At 40.0% G+C, this 15,563-nt stretch overlaps 2 long non-coding RNA genes across 2 annotated transcripts; one reads left to right on the forward strand and one right to left on the reverse strand.

Moving 5' to 3' along the window:
- Positions 1–480: 480 nt before the first annotated feature.
- Positions 481–5,276, reverse strand: LOC129636113 (uncharacterized). Its single transcript, XR_008706655.1, has 3 exons — positions 5,140–5,276; positions 941–1,017; positions 481–581 (listed from the first exon to the last, which is right to left on the reverse strand). It is a non-coding gene; the product is annotated as an uncharacterized LOC129636113 (long non-coding RNA).
- Positions 5,277–11,761: 6,485 nt separating this feature from the next.
- On the forward strand, positions 11,762–14,816 carry LOC129636291 (uncharacterized). The gene is made up of 3 exons (XR_008706854.1): positions 11,762–12,105; positions 12,235–12,293; positions 14,587–14,816. It is a non-coding gene; the product is annotated as an uncharacterized LOC129636291 (long non-coding RNA).
- Positions 14,817–15,563: the final 747 nt, after the last annotated feature.

A 15,563-nucleotide genomic window follows, 5' to 3' on the forward strand; every position in this document is an offset into this window, starting at 1 on the left:
AGGAGGAAAGGTAAGAGTCGCCATCGAAGTCATTTACACTGTATTTTGAGTTTATGAAAATAAAAATTCTCAGTACAAATATGGAACTATATCTACATATATATAAAGTTATACCGTGCTAAGTCGCTCAGTTGTCTGACTCTTTGTGACCCCATGGACTACAGCCCACCAGGCTCCTCTGTCCATGGGATTCTCCAGGAAAGAATACTGGAGTGGGTTGCCATGCCATCCTCCAGGATATGTAAAGTTAACCTAAAGTTATTTCACTGGGGAAAGGGGAAATTCAAATAAAAGCTTTGCATAGATGATAAAAAAAAAAAAGGAAAAAGTGCTCAAACTCACTAGCAATCAGGCAAAAAGAAAAATGAAAGACAATTTTTCACTCATCCTACTACAAAATTATACATGTTGACAATAATTATGTTGAATATTTTATAAGAAATTAGGTATGAACATTTGGACAGGGTGAACATATACATGGATAGAGCTTTTTGGAGAACAATTTAGCATCATCAATCTAAAGCTAAAACAGAAGCAAGTCAGAGAAGGAGATATCATATGACATCCCTTATATATAGAATCTGAAAAGAAATGATACAAATGAACTTAAAAAACAGAAAGAGACTCACAGACTTAGAAAATGAACTTATGGTTGCTGATGGGGGAGGGATAGTTAGGGAGTTTGGGAAGGCCATGTACACACTGGTATATTTAAAATGGATTAACCAACAAAGACCTATTGTGTAGCATATGGAACTCAGCTTAATATTATGTGCCAGCCTGGTTGGGAGGAGAGTGTGGGGGAGAATGAACACATGCATGTGTACGTCTAGTCCCTTCACCGTCCACCTGAAACTGCTGCAACACGGTTAATCTGCTCTACCCCAGTACACAGTTAAAAGCCTAAAATTACAAAAAAAAGAAAAGAAAATGCACATACCTTCTGACTAAGCAATTACTTTCTAGGAGTCTTTTTCTTAGAAATAGTCATATATGTAGATATGGAAGAAGCACAAGCTAGAATCAAGATTGCCGGGAGAAATATCAATAACCTCAGATATGCAGATGACACCACCCTTATGGCAGAAAGTGAAGAGGAACTAAAAAGCCTCTTGATGAAAGTGAAAGAGGAGAGTGGAAAAGTTGGCTTAAAGCTCAACATTCAGAAAACGAAGATCATGACATCCAGTCCCATCACTTCATGGGAAATAGATGGGGAAAGAGTGGAAACAGTGTCAGACTTTATTTTTTTGGGCTCCAAAATCACTGCAGATGGTGACTGCAGCCATGAAATTAAAAAATGCTTACTCCTTGGTAGGAAAGTTATGACCAACCTAGATAGCATATTCAAAAGCAGAGACATTACTTTGCCAACGAAGGTCCGTCTAGCCAAGGCTATGATTTTTCCTGTGGTCATGTATGGGTGTGAGAGTTGGATTGTGAAGAAAGCTGAGCGCCAAAGAATTGATGCTTTTGAACTGTGGTGTTGGAGAAGACTCTTGAGAGTCCCTTGGACTGCAAGGAGATCCAACCAGTCCATTCTGAAGGAGATCAGCCCTGGGATTTCTTTGGAAGGAATGATGCTAAAGCTGAAACTCCTGTACTTTGGCCACCTCATGCGAAGAGTCAACTCATTGGAAAAGACTCTGATGCTGGGAGAGATTGGGGGCAGAAGGAGAAGGGGATGACAGAGGATGAGATGGCTGGATGGCATCACTGACTCGATGGACGTGAGTCTGAGTGAACTCCGGGAACTGGTGATGGACAGGGAGGCCTGGCGTGCTGCGATTCATGGTTCACAAAGAGTCGGACACGACTGAGCAACTGAACTGAACTGAACTGAACATGTGTGCATATTCTCACATATGCTGCTAAGTCACTTCAGTCGTGTCCAACTCCATGCGACCCTCTGGATGGCAGCCCACCAGGCTCCTCTGTCCATGATTCTCTAGGCAAGAATACTGGAGTGGGTTGCCATTTCCTTCTCCAGTGCATGCAAGTGAACAGTAAAAGTGAAGTCACTCAGTTGTGTCTGACTCTTAGCGACCCCATGGACTACAGCCCACCAGGCTCCTCTGTCCATGGGATTTTCCATGCAAGAGTACTGGAGTGGGGTGCCATTTCCCTCTCCAATGCAGGCATGCATGCTAAGTCGTTTCAGTTGTGTCCGACTCCATGCAACCCTCTGGATGGCAGCCCACCAGGCTCCTCTGTCCATGATTCTCTAGGCAAGAATATTGGAGTGGGTTGCCATTTCCTTCTCCAGTGCATGCAAGTGAACAGTAAAAGTGAAGTCACTCAGTCGTGTCTGACTCTTAGCGACCCCATGGACTACAGCCCACCAGGCTCCTCTGTCCATGGGATTTTCCACGCAAGAGTACTGGAGTGGGGTGCCATTGCCTTCTCCTATTCTCACATATACAAAGCTATAATTTTAAGAATGGTAATTACAGCATTGTTAAAATAAAACTTTAAAAGCACTCCAAACGTTTACTGATAAATATATTATTATGCTTATGCATTGAATACTATGAAGCCGTTAAAAAGAATGAGGAGAACATACATTTGCAAAAGTGGAATGATCCAAAAGACATGTTAAACAAAAACAGCAAATCAAATAATGAAAGCCTACTCACATAGTTTTGAAAACTGCATCTAAATTATAGACGTGGCCAGCAGGGAACCGGCCCCGGCGCCATCAGCTTCAGGCTGAGGCCCCTTACAGCTGGCCCCCAGCTCCTAGTCCCGATGGTCCTCCAGCTCTACTGTCTCCCACCCGCTCCTTCCCCTAGGGAAGAGCTCTTCTAGCCTGCTCACTCAGGGACAACCCCGCTACGCCAGCTGTGGTATTATAGTACTATACTTTTCAAGGTTCTGTACTTTAAGACTAAAAATGTTTTCTTAAATAAATAAATTATAAATATGGCCATGTCTATCAACTACACAGTAGTTTTTCTATGAGTGTAAGTGTATAGAAAAGATCCTAGAAGTAGACACAACCATGTACTAACAGAAATTGGTTTCTGAGGAAGAAAATAGGAACAGAAAAAGGAAAAAAACATTTATTTTACTATCATGTAAAGGTAAATTGCTTCAATTTTTTACAGTACTGATTTGTAACTTTTGTAAATGTGTATATGTGTACACACACATTAAAACCATATGAAACAAGTGTTGATTTTATCAATTCATACTAGTTAAACTGGACATGGAACAACAGAATGGTTCCAAATAGGAAAAGGAGTACGTCAAGGCTGTATATTGTCACCCTGCTTATTTAACTTATATGCAGAGTACATCATGAGAAATGCTGGGCTGGAAGAAACACAAGCTGGAATCAAGATTGCCTGGAGAAATATCAATAACCTCAGACATGCAGATGACACCACCCTTATGGCAGAAAGTGAAGAGGAACTAAAAAGCCTCTTGATGAAAGTGAAAGAGGAGAGTGAAAAAGTTGGCTTAAAGCTCAACATTCAGAAAACAAAGATCATGGCATCTGGTCCCATCACTTCATGGGAAATAGATGGGGAAACAGTGGAAACAGTGTCAGCCTTTATTTTTTTTCATCTCCAAAGTCACTGCAGATGGTGACTGCAGCCATGAAATTAAAAGATGCTTACTCCTTGGAAGAAAAGTTATGACCAACCTAGATAGCATATTCAAAAGCAGAGACATTACTTTGCCAACAAAGGTCCATCTAGTCAAGGCTATGGTTTTTCCAGTGGTTATGTATGGATGTGAAAGTTGGACTGTGAAGAAGGCTGAGTGCCAAAGAATTGATGCTTTTGAACTGTGGTGTTGGAGAAGACTCTTGCAAGTCCCTTGGACTGCCAGGAGATCCAACCAGTCCATCCTAAAGGAGATCAGTCCTGGGTGTTCATTGGAAGGAATGATGCCAAAGCTGAAACTCCAATACTTTGGCCACCTCATGCAAAGAGTTGACTCTTTGGAAAAGACCCTGATGCTGGGAGGGATTGGGGGCAGGAGGAGAAGGGGACGACAGAGGATAAGATGGCTGGATGGCATCACTGACTCGATAGACGTGAGTCTGAGTGAACTCTGGGAGTTGGTGATGGACAGGGAGGCCTGGCGTGCTGCAGTTCATGGGGTCACAAAGAGTTGGACACGACTGAGCGACTGAACTGAACTGACTGATGGGTAATCAGCACACAAATCATTTAGGTGTAACAGGGAGTGTCAAATTGTCCAACGACGTTTAAAACAAGTTTTCTAATAAGTTTTTTAATGTATATACTCTCAATAAACTTGTTTATAAAATTTAAAGTCACAGTTTACAAAGAATTTGGGAAGTATAGTAGCTTCTGTTTAAATTCTATCATCATCACTAAATGTTTCAAATTACTAGAGCCAAGATTAATGGGACTTTACTAAAATGATGTCATTTGTATTTGTGGATATTGGTGAGACATAAGACTTCATCCTAGACAGTTTAAAATACTTAAGGCTATAAAGTTTCCTCTAATATGGCTTAAGTCACATTCTGTTTTTTTAAATTACTTGATTCTTTAAAAACAATTTTTAAAAATTTTCTAGATGAAGAAGTGGTCAAAATCTTCATAACTGACCTTTAATTATTAACCAAAATGACCAAAAACATTTAACCTAACAGTATATAAAAAGAACAATAATAATAAATCTAACTAAAATAACAGAGAAGACTTATAGTTCTGAAATCAAAATTAAGGATAGGGGATTAAAAGGCACAAACTATTATATATAAAATAAGTAAGCTATGAGCATATATTGTATAGCACAGAGAATATAGCCAATATTTTATAATAACTATAAGTGGAGTATAATCCCCCAAAGTGTGAATTACTATGTTGTACACCTGAAACTTTTTTATTAATAATATAAATCAAGTATACTTCAACTAAAACAAAAGCAAAAAAATAAAAGAATTAATGTAACTCTGTAATTCTAACCTATATTTCTATTTTGCAAGAAAAAAATTTAAAATTTGCTTTACTCATAACAAAATTGACTCTTATGAAGAAGTAAAAACAGGCATATAGTGAAGAAGTGATAAAGTATCAGATAAAATGAAAACACTGGCAATGAATGAAACAAAAGATAAGGAGCAATTTTGTGTGAAAATGAGGAAAAATAAATAACCTAATAGCTTCTAGTTGGGATTTTACCATGCTTTCGAGTCATGCAGGCCATCTTCATGCAGCTCAACACAATTATCCCTTCTCTCCCTGTTGTTTTACAAGTGCCCAGTTCTTTTATCTGCTTCCTCTTCTTGGGTCCTGAAACAAGTGGAGTATGCAACCCTGGGCAATGAATATCAACAGGCAATTTATAGAAGAAAATTGAAAGACACAAATTTAAGAGAGCAAATATTATTTCTCACTCAACAACTTGGCAAAAATAAAGTCACTGACATCACCCAATATTGACTTAGTTGTGAGGAGCAGAAAACACTTTGTTATGTTCGTGTTATCTTTTTGGAGGACCTCTGGTGAGCAGTTATTTAAAAAAAAATTTAAATGTACATCACCTTTGACCCAGAGATCACACTTTTAGGTACATACCCACAGGAAACACCCAAATTCACACTGATGTTAATTGAAACATTTTTGATGCTAGTAGAAAGAAAAACAGAAGAAATAACTTTAATATCCTTCAAGAAGGATCTGGTTGGATAAGTTCTATTAAGTAAAATACTGAGTGCAATTCACTCATTAGGTAGACTCAAACAGATCTGTATTACTGTATGAAGAAAAGATAGTATAAAATAAACCTGGTATAATCTTACTCAAAAGAAACATAGCTAGACACCTCTACCACAAAATGGCAAGCGCCATGTGATCGGAGCACTGCAGAGCAGTCGGCTGGCCAACCACAGGACTTAATCCCGCAGGTCAAGTCAAGTTGCCGAATATGAACAAACACTAGACCAGACTAAGAAAAGACAGTTTCGTTTTGTTGTTTTTTTTTCAGTTGGGTCTATCAGGAAAAACAACTACTCCTCCAAGTATATTCCCATCATGCAAAAAAAGTGCTCTTTAAAAACTCCAACCCAGGGTGGACAAATAGCCAATAAACATATGAAAAGATGATTATTCCACTGGCCACGCAGGAAAAAAAAATAAAAACTGCCACGCAAGACCATTATGCACACAGAAGAAAGACTAAAATGAGAAAGCAAACATTTGAAAATGTGGGTGAGTTTGTTAAATAACCAGAATGCTCATAAACAATGGTAGAAAAAAAGTTGATTCGACCTTGGAAAACTGTTTCTACCAAAGCTGATCACTTCTATGTCCTCTGATTCAGCACATATCCAATCAAAATATATATTAGTTTCTCAATTGTGTCCGACTCTTCACGACCCCCATGGACTGTCGCCCACCAGGCTCCTCTGTCCATGGAATTTTCCTGGCAAGAATACTGGAGTGGGTTGCCATTTCCTTTTCCAGCGTATCTTCCTGACCCAGGGATCGAACGCAGGTTTCCTGCGTTGTGGGCAGATTCTCGGCCATCTGAGACACCAGGGAAGCCCTCTTCCAAAGACATTCTCCAGGATGTTGCCAGTAGCACGGCCACAGTGGCCCCAAACGGGGAACTCGCCAAACGTCCACTTGTCGAAGGAGCAGCATAGAGTATCCAAAATGAAATCTGAAAAGAAACTGTAGATTTTACATGACTGATGGTGATCATCTCGTTGCAAAATTAAAAGGTTATGTGTTTAAGATGGATAACTAGCTAGGACCTATTGTATAGCACACGGAACTCGGCTAAGTGTCACCTGCCGGCCTGGATGGAGCGGGCTTGAGGGGAATAGAGACGTGTATACATACGGCTGAAACTACGCAGGTGAAACTTCGCTGTTCAGCTGACACTGCCACAACATTGTTAATCGGCTATACCCCAACTCAAAATAAAAAGTGTAACGTTTGGGGAAAAGAGAAAGGTCAAATGTTTATTTAATCCTATGATCTGATTATAGAAAGATAGCAATTTGCAGATAGATACACTAAGGAATTTCAGAATCATATTAATAAATGATTGCTGCTGCTCCTAAGTTGCTTCAGTTGTGTCTGACTCTGTGCGACCCCATAGATGGCAGCCCACCAGGCTCCTCCATCCCTGGGATTCTCCAGGCAAGAACACTGGAGTGGGTTGCCATTTCCTCCTCCAATGCATGAAAGTGAAAAGTGAAAGGGAAGTCGCTCAGTCGTGTCTGACTCTTTGCGACCCCATGGACTGCAGCCCACCAGGCTCCTCCGTCCCTGGGATTCTCCAGGCAAGAACACTGGAATGGGGTGCCGCTTCCCTCTCCAATGCAGGCATGCATGCTAAGTCGCTTCAGTCGTGTCCGACTCTGTGTGACCCTCTGGACGGCAGCCCACCAGGCTCCTCTGTCCATGATTCTCTAAGAATACTGGAGTGGGGTGCCATTTCCTTCTCCACTGGGGAACTTTAGGAGGAAAGTAATATAAAAATCAGTTCCTTCACCCTTTTCCTTTCCATTCTTTCCACCTTTTAGCTATCTGTTCTACATACAAGATAGCAAAGAAATTCCAAGAACCATCTTGTCACTTAGCAGTGTCAGACACAGTTTTCCAACGTCTAAAGGAAATAATATATTGACGTAATCAGAGCAGCACTTAGCACATAGCAAATACTCGGGTTAAACATTAGCTTACTGTTAAACTTTCCTATGCTAAGATATGGCTGACACAGTGATTCCTGAATAGTTAGATTAGATTACATATTGTTATCTTGTCATCTAACTTAGTTTCATCAGCCACTGAAGGTGCACTCAGCAAGTTGCCTGATTTAGCCTCTGGAGATTCTGTCTCACTTTGTTTTTTCACAAAATGTAGTCTCCTCTGTCGACTTTCAGTAACGTGTAGGAAGTATCTTGGGTTTGTGTGATGTTTGCACTACTAGAGAACACTGGAGTACGGAGGGGGCCAGGAAACAGATTAGGGAAGTGGCTTCACACGATCTATATGTTCTGCTTTGTAACTTGACTCTGAACAAAGCAACACATTTTCTCTTATGCTTCATAATGATAATAACCATCTTTATTTTATAATAAGAAACAGTATTGCATTAATTATTATTAATCATTTTAGAGTACTAGAAATGTTTCAATAAAAATTGCTAGGCTAATAAAAACATTTCCAGTTTCATTAAAACTATGAACTACCCCTCATGACTACAAAATGAGCAGCGGAGTTTGACAGCACAGCACAGTCAAGACTGCCTCTTGGATAAGGATGATTTTTCTCAAAATGTGTTATATGAATGCATTAAATATTTGATGCTTAATAAAAGTAAAATAACATCCCTTTCCACTAAGCTGCTTCAAATACCAATTACATGAGAAAGATTTGCTAAGCTAATGATTTTCTAAGTAGCCACAAATGCTTCTTTAATTCTCGATGAGTTCTTCTTGTTCCTCAGAGTGAATGTGAGATGTTATTTTCAATATTTGGTGGCATCACTTTTTCACAGCAAGGATTTACTTTACAAACCCTTTTATTCTGTCTTGAATTTCATAGTTATGCGTCTAACGATGAGTTACCAGGAAAACCTGCTGCAGACATGAAAACATAGACACAAAATCAGGACTTAGTTTGTCTCTCCTTCTAATCACGCGATCTCTGGGAAGGTGTATTGCAATCATATCCAAGGACGTAACAGTATTTGGAAAAGATACAGCTCCAAGTCTTTTGTTGACTGCAAATATGATCTAGCTTGTTCCTTTAATGGCTCACTTCTCCCTGTGCAATTCCGTTCCTCAATGATTCTAGAATTCACTCCATGACTTTATTTGGCCACGAGTACATCAGCAAGTGCAGTGCGAACAGAAACGGAGTACCGGCTCGTGCGTTAGGAGGAGGACTAAGGCACCTTGACGGACAGCCCCAGGCAACTGTCAGACACACGCCTCAAGCCAGGAAGAACAAGCCGGCCGCAGCCTGTCTGTAGGACGCACGTGAGTTCAGCCAACACAACGTCGGGCAGAAATGAAGCCGTCCCAGCTGGGCCTTGCCCGAAGCCCTGACCTGCAGAATTGGGAGCAAATAAATGGTTATCGTTTCAAGCCAGTAAAAATTCCTTGACTTCCTCTGTCTTTCCGTATTCCTGTGAACCATGATAAGGACATGGGCTGATGAGCAAGGCTCAGTTCAGTGAAAGAAGACAAGGCTTGAAGGAAACTTTCAGGACAGAAATAAGAAGTGTTTATCCGACCAGGACAGATCAAACTGGGTGACAGCCGTCTCACTTGGGACCGCTGTGGCTCAGTACTGACCAGTGGACTCAGGCAATCACCGAGCACTGTGTCGGTATATCACCCACCTGAAATTAAATCTAACTCGCTGGAGGTGACACCACATTGCTTTCATTATTTCTATCAGCTGGATCAGTTCTCAAAATATAAATCAGGAACAGAACGATAAAATCCTTTTTCTCTTACCTCCTCAGTTTATAGAATGATACTTGTACAACTACATGTGCTTATCAACGCCTGATTCCATAACTAAAAAAGTTATTGAAGGATATGCAATTCCTCCATCACACCAGTTGATTGCTTACTGACGTCATTGACTGACCTTAACAGAGCTCTATATTCTTTCTTCATTGATCCATGTATTTGGTGATTATTTATTGAGGGTGTTTAACATGCCCAGCACTAAACTAGGTATTGACAGAGAGATGAGCAAGGCACTCGTGCAGCTTCCATCCCGGAGGAGAGAAAACATCACCCCCAAAGAACATTTTAAAAAAATGAGACAATTAAAAAATTGTGATAAGTGTTCTGAAGGAGTGAAACAAAGAGATTTTAAGAGAGAAAGTGCTTAGACAGAAAGAGGGCTTCTTTAGATAGAGTGGTCTCAACAAAGAACTGCCTGAGGATGGAATATTTGAGACCTAAAGAATGAGAAGGAGTCATGTAGCTATTCCAGAACACTGTAGGTCTAAAGTTTCTGCAATAATGACTACATATCAACTGTGGCCTCACTTTTACACACTGTCAGCCAACAAAGAACACGGCAGGGAACACAATATTCTCGTGCTATGATCATGCAACTGGGCATTTACTGAAGAATATTTGGTGTTAGTAGATGAAATGAACCCGTTGGGTTCCTTTTCTTTCACTTTTCAACTAGTAATGAAGTTTTATGAAAATACACTCTATCTTTATGTCACTATGTTACTTCCATTCAACTGTCTGTTTAAAAATTTAACAGGATAAAACCACTCAATCTCTCAACCACTTGCCTGCATGGATCCTTTAAATGAGTTTGAGTGGATAATATACATATATATATATATATATATATATATATATATATACACATAGATGTCTATTATACTATACCACTTAGCACGCTGAAAGTGATTTATGAGACGCCCATTCCGGAATGAGAACTGTTTTGAAGATAAAAGGAAGACTCTGGACCTCTTGGCTTCTAACATTTGGCTCCTTAACCTGAACCTTTCCCTCATGTTCTTCTTTAAAGTGTTTTAGCTTCACCCTAGAAAAAAATGTTATATTTATATTTTGGTCAAGAGAGGATTCTTATATAAATTTTTGGCTGAACTAGGTCCATAGAAAAGAAATATCCCAAGTGTTAAAAATAGAAGTTGGTGGTAGAAGCGAGCCGTTTGCAGTAATAGCTATTTCACACTTTCGGAAAGTTGATTCCAGCATGGTTTGCAATTACAGGAACAGAGAGACATAAGCTAATTAGTTATTGAGTCCCTATGTTCTTCTTTAAGGAAAGCCATTGATTTTTGCCCTCAGAAAGTTATTTTTATACAGTCATATGTGCAAGCTAGTGGGGACAGACCACCCATGGGGTCTTCTTTCAGCTTTGGTCCTTGAAATGAAAATAATCCTACTTTTATTTACAGGGAGCTTTGCTTCTTCCATATAGTCTGAAATATGGCTGTAGTCACCAAGTGAACCATATTTAATTGCCTGTGGCTAATTACTTGTGTAGCCCTCAAACATATTTAATATTGCTGTTTCGAAGCCATGTGGGAGATCTTTTAACTGTGCTCTTTTAAGTCTTTACAGCAATAGTCATGTGGCTAGAGTTACGTGTATTAAAAATGCTGAAGAGAGAAAAATCAGATTGGAAGGTTTAAGAAGAAACATATTTGGCCAATATGAGTTTGATAAGGTATTGTATTTGCTTTAAAATTAAAGATACTTTGTTCTAATACAGTTAATTGGGGGACCTTGGGTGTTTCTAGCCCAAGGGTATTTTCGTTATCTTGAAAATATGATAGACTGTAAAATTAGATAGCCAATGGGAATTTGCTGCATGATGCAGGGAGCTCAAGCCTAGTGCTCTGTTGCAACCTAGAGGGGTGGGATAGGGCGGGAGGTGGGAGGGAGGTTCAACAGGAAGGGGACGCATGTGGACCTCCGGCTGACTCATTGACGTGTGGCAGAAATCAGCACTGTAAAGTAATCATCCTCCACTTAAAAATAAATACTCTAAAAAAAGACAGATTAATATATTTATGCTTTCTGCAATCTGCAATTAAATGCAATTAAATGTCTTACACAGAATATGTTAATGCATTAGGTTTTTACTCCTTCATTCTATTACTGTACTAGAACATCTGACTAATAGTAAAGCTGTAATCACTGTTCATTGGGGTGTCCTTGGGAGCAGAGTTAGGCTGGGGATCTGACTGCTTACACCTAGTGATCTGATCCCCACACCTAGGATTGAACATGGGTCTGATTCCTTACCTTTGTATCTGGTAGTTAGAGAAGCATAGAGAGAAATTACCCCTAAGCTACAAGGAGCCAGGGCCCCTTTCCCTGGTGTTTTACTTTTGCTGTATTAATATAATTCTATTATTTTAAAGTCTAGATGAAGAGATTTCATGTTTATGGTTGGTAATATGCCCATGAGAGATGATGATCATACATACGGAACATCTCCATTTGTATGCATGGAATTACGCACAATTCCTTGCCTGAAGGTGGCACCCTGTTAGGCTTTCCTGGAATCCAACATAGAACTGAAAGAAGACTCTGTTCTGGACCCTCCTCTCTCCTATGAACAGGATAAGCCACATTATAATACGATCCCTGTAAGTTCTAATCTTGGGCTCTTCTTTCAATACTGCTCCACCAGAACACAAAATCAGACCAATCCTGTCATCCCTATGTCCGTAACTCTTGCTCAAAGATGTTTTAATTAATTTCTTTTTTTATTGAAGGATAACTGCCGTACAGAATTTTGTTGTTTCTGTCAAGCCTCAGCATGAATCAGCCATAGGTATGCACATATCCCCTCCCTCTTGAACCTCCCTCCCTGCTCCCTCCCCATCCCACCCCTCTGGTTGATCCAGAGCCCCTGTTTGAGTTTCCTGAGCCACACAGCACATTCCCGCTGGCCGGCTGGCTTACACATGGTTGTGTAAGTGTCCATGTGACTCTCTCCACGCATCTCCCCTCTCCTCCGCTCTCCCATGGCCGCACATCTGTGCTCTACGTCTGTTTCTCCACTGCTGCCCTAGAAGTAAACTCTTCAGCACCATTTTTCTAGATTCCATACACATGCATTAGAGTACCATAGTTATCTTTCTGACTTACTTCACTCTGTATAATAGAATTCTAGGTTCATCCATCTCATTAGAACTGACTCAAAGGCATTCCTTTTTATGGCCGAGTAATCCTCCATTGTGTATAAGTACCACAGCTTCTTTATCCGTTCATCTGTCCATGGACATCTAGGTTGCTTCCACGTTCTGCTATTGTAAACAGTGCTACATGAACAATGGGATACATGTGCCTTTTATACTTTTATATACTTATATCCTTATACTTTCCTTTGCTGTGCAAATGCATTTAAGCTTAATCAGGTACAACGTGTTTACTTTTTTTTTTATTTCCATTACTCTAGGAGGTGGGTCATAGAGGATGTTGCTTTGATTTATGTCCTTGAGTGTTCTGCCTATGTCTTCCTCTATAGGGAAAACTATAAAGAGTTTTATAGTTTCTGGTCTTACATTTAGGTCTTTAATCCATTTTGAGTTTATCTTTGTTTATGGTGTTAGGCAGTGTTCCAATTTTATTCTTTTGCATGTAGCTGTCCAGTTTTCCCAGCACCATTTATTAAAGAGGCTGTCTTTGCTCCATTGTATATTCTTGCCTCCTTTGTCAAAAATAAGGTACCTATAGGTTCATGGGTTTATTTCTGGGCTTTATATCTTGTTCCATTGGTGTATATTTCTGTTTTTGTGCCAGTACCATACTGTCTTGATGACTGTAGCTTTGTAGCATGGTCTGAAGTCAGGAAGGTTGATTCCTCCAGCTCCATTCTTTTTTCTCAAGACTGCTTTGGCTTATTCAGGGTCTTTTGTGTTTTCATATAAATTGTGAAATTTTTTGTTCTAGTTCTGTGGGAAATGTCATTGGTAGTTTGATAGGGATCACATTGAATCTATAGATTGCATTTGGTAGTATAGCAATTTTTTCACAATATTGATTCCTCCTACCCAGGAACTTGGAATATCTCTCCATCTGTTTATGTCATCTTTGATTTCTTTCATTAATATCTTATAATTTGCTGTGTACAGTTCTTTTGTCTCCTTAGTTAAGTTTATTCCTAGATATTTAATTCTTTTTGTTGCAATAGTGAATGAGATTAATTCCTTAATTTCTCTTTCTGATTTTTCATTGTTAGTATATAGAAATGCAAGTGATTTCTGTGTATTGATTTTGTATCCTGCCACTTTGCAAAATTCACTGATTAGCTCTAGTAATTTTCTGATACCATCTTTAGGGTTTTCTATGTACAGTATCATGTCATCTGCAACCAAAAGCTCAGAAATGTTTTTAACTTGCAATTTCTAATTACCAACATAAAGCCTCCCCTTTATGTCCACATGTGAGTGGAATCCCCTTCTACAGGTTTCAGAATTTAATGTTCCACTCTTGTTTCTGAGTCTGGCCCCAAAGGAACCATGAGAAATTGCATTATAATCCAACTGCTTTCCTCCCAAACTTCACTTTCCTCAGCTTCAGAACTCACTTGGATGTGAATGACTTCTTTGATATGGATGGTAACATAAACATTTCTAGTTTCTCTTTTCCAGATACGTCAGATCTGATCCTACTTCCTCTGTGGTCCCAGGTCGCTCAGATGTTACCCAGCCCCTACCACTGGGCCAACTTGAAACCATTCACCTTAGAGGGGATGAGCTCCACTTTCCCAGTCTTGAATATCTCCTGACTCTGCTTTCACTTTCCCAGTTTCTGTATTGATTTCAATAATCGTTGTTTTTTTTTTTTTTTAACACCACTTTTTAAAAACTGTATTTTTACTTATTTTGTTTTTGGCTGGGCTGGGTCTTCACTGCTTTGCAAGGGCTTCCTCCAGTTGTGGAGAGCAAGGGCTCCTCTTTGTTGGTGGTGTGCTGTGCTGGCATCTCTTGCTGCAGAGTATGGGCTCTAGGTGACTGCACGTCAGGAGCTGCAGCACGTGGGCCTTAGTGAGTGCAGCTCCATGGCCTGTGGGATCTTCCCGGATCAGGGATTAAACCTGTGTCTTCTGTATTGGCAAGCAGATTCTCATCCACTGTGCCACTTGGGACGTCCCAACAATCATTTTCTTCATTGATCCTGCTTATCCCTGAATTCCCAGAGATCTCATCTCAAAATCGAAGCAAAAATTTTTTTCTCCACATGCAAATGGACACACTCGTTGGTCAAAAAAACGTGTGCAGTTTCATGGCTCTAGGAACTGGGTTTGCTCAGCAGCATGGAATTACAAGCTTTGGTTCTGCTGAAGTCTACTTTGGACTGTGAATGGCAATAAATATTTTGGTGATAAATAAATCAAGAAAATCCCTTTTATAGTGAAAACCCCTTGTAGTTGACATTCTGGATTCCCAAACTTGGATTGCCATAATAAAAGCTGACAAACAGGCCCACCTCTTATCCCTGGCTAAAAGTCAGGAAAGCAAAAGACATAATCCTGGGTAGTGAAGTCATGCCAGTCAGCAAATCCAAATATATGCACCATGGAAGGCTGCTGGTTTTGGTGTGAACTCTCACTGGCCTTTAGCACAAATCTCCATCCCTTCCAAAATTAACATTTTTCCTCACTCCATGAGAGATGTTCCCCAACAAACATGCAGCTGCTCTTGCAGAGTCTGTCCTGGCAAGGAAAACGAATTCCCACCCTGCCAACATGTTTCTGCCTATGCCTTTTCCAGCACAGGAGCCATGTTCCTTTCATGTGGATCACTGTATATGAAATTTATAGCTGTTTCCACAGCTATAAATTGGGGTTCCCTGGAGACTCTGTTTCCCAAATTGCAGTCTTCTGTGCATGTATTTGCTTACGCTCCCAACGTACGGTGGTCATTAGAATTCCTGACTCTCCTACCAGCCAACCTTCCTACAAACTCTTATGGGGGCTGAGCAGAGGGAAAACAAGCATTTTTAACTTGTTTAGTGCCACTCATGATTTTGACAACCAGAAACAATATGTTTAGCAAGTTGAATTAGACAGTGAGTGAACCACAGGAACTTCTTAATC

Source organism: Bubalus kerabau, chromosome 21, assembly GCF_029407905.1.
Source record: "Bubalus kerabau isolate K-KA32 ecotype Philippines breed swamp buffalo chromosome 21, PCC_UOA_SB_1v2, whole genome shotgun sequence".
NCBI classification, from domain to species: Eukaryota; Metazoa; Chordata; class Mammalia; order Artiodactyla; family Bovidae; genus Bubalus; species Bubalus kerabau.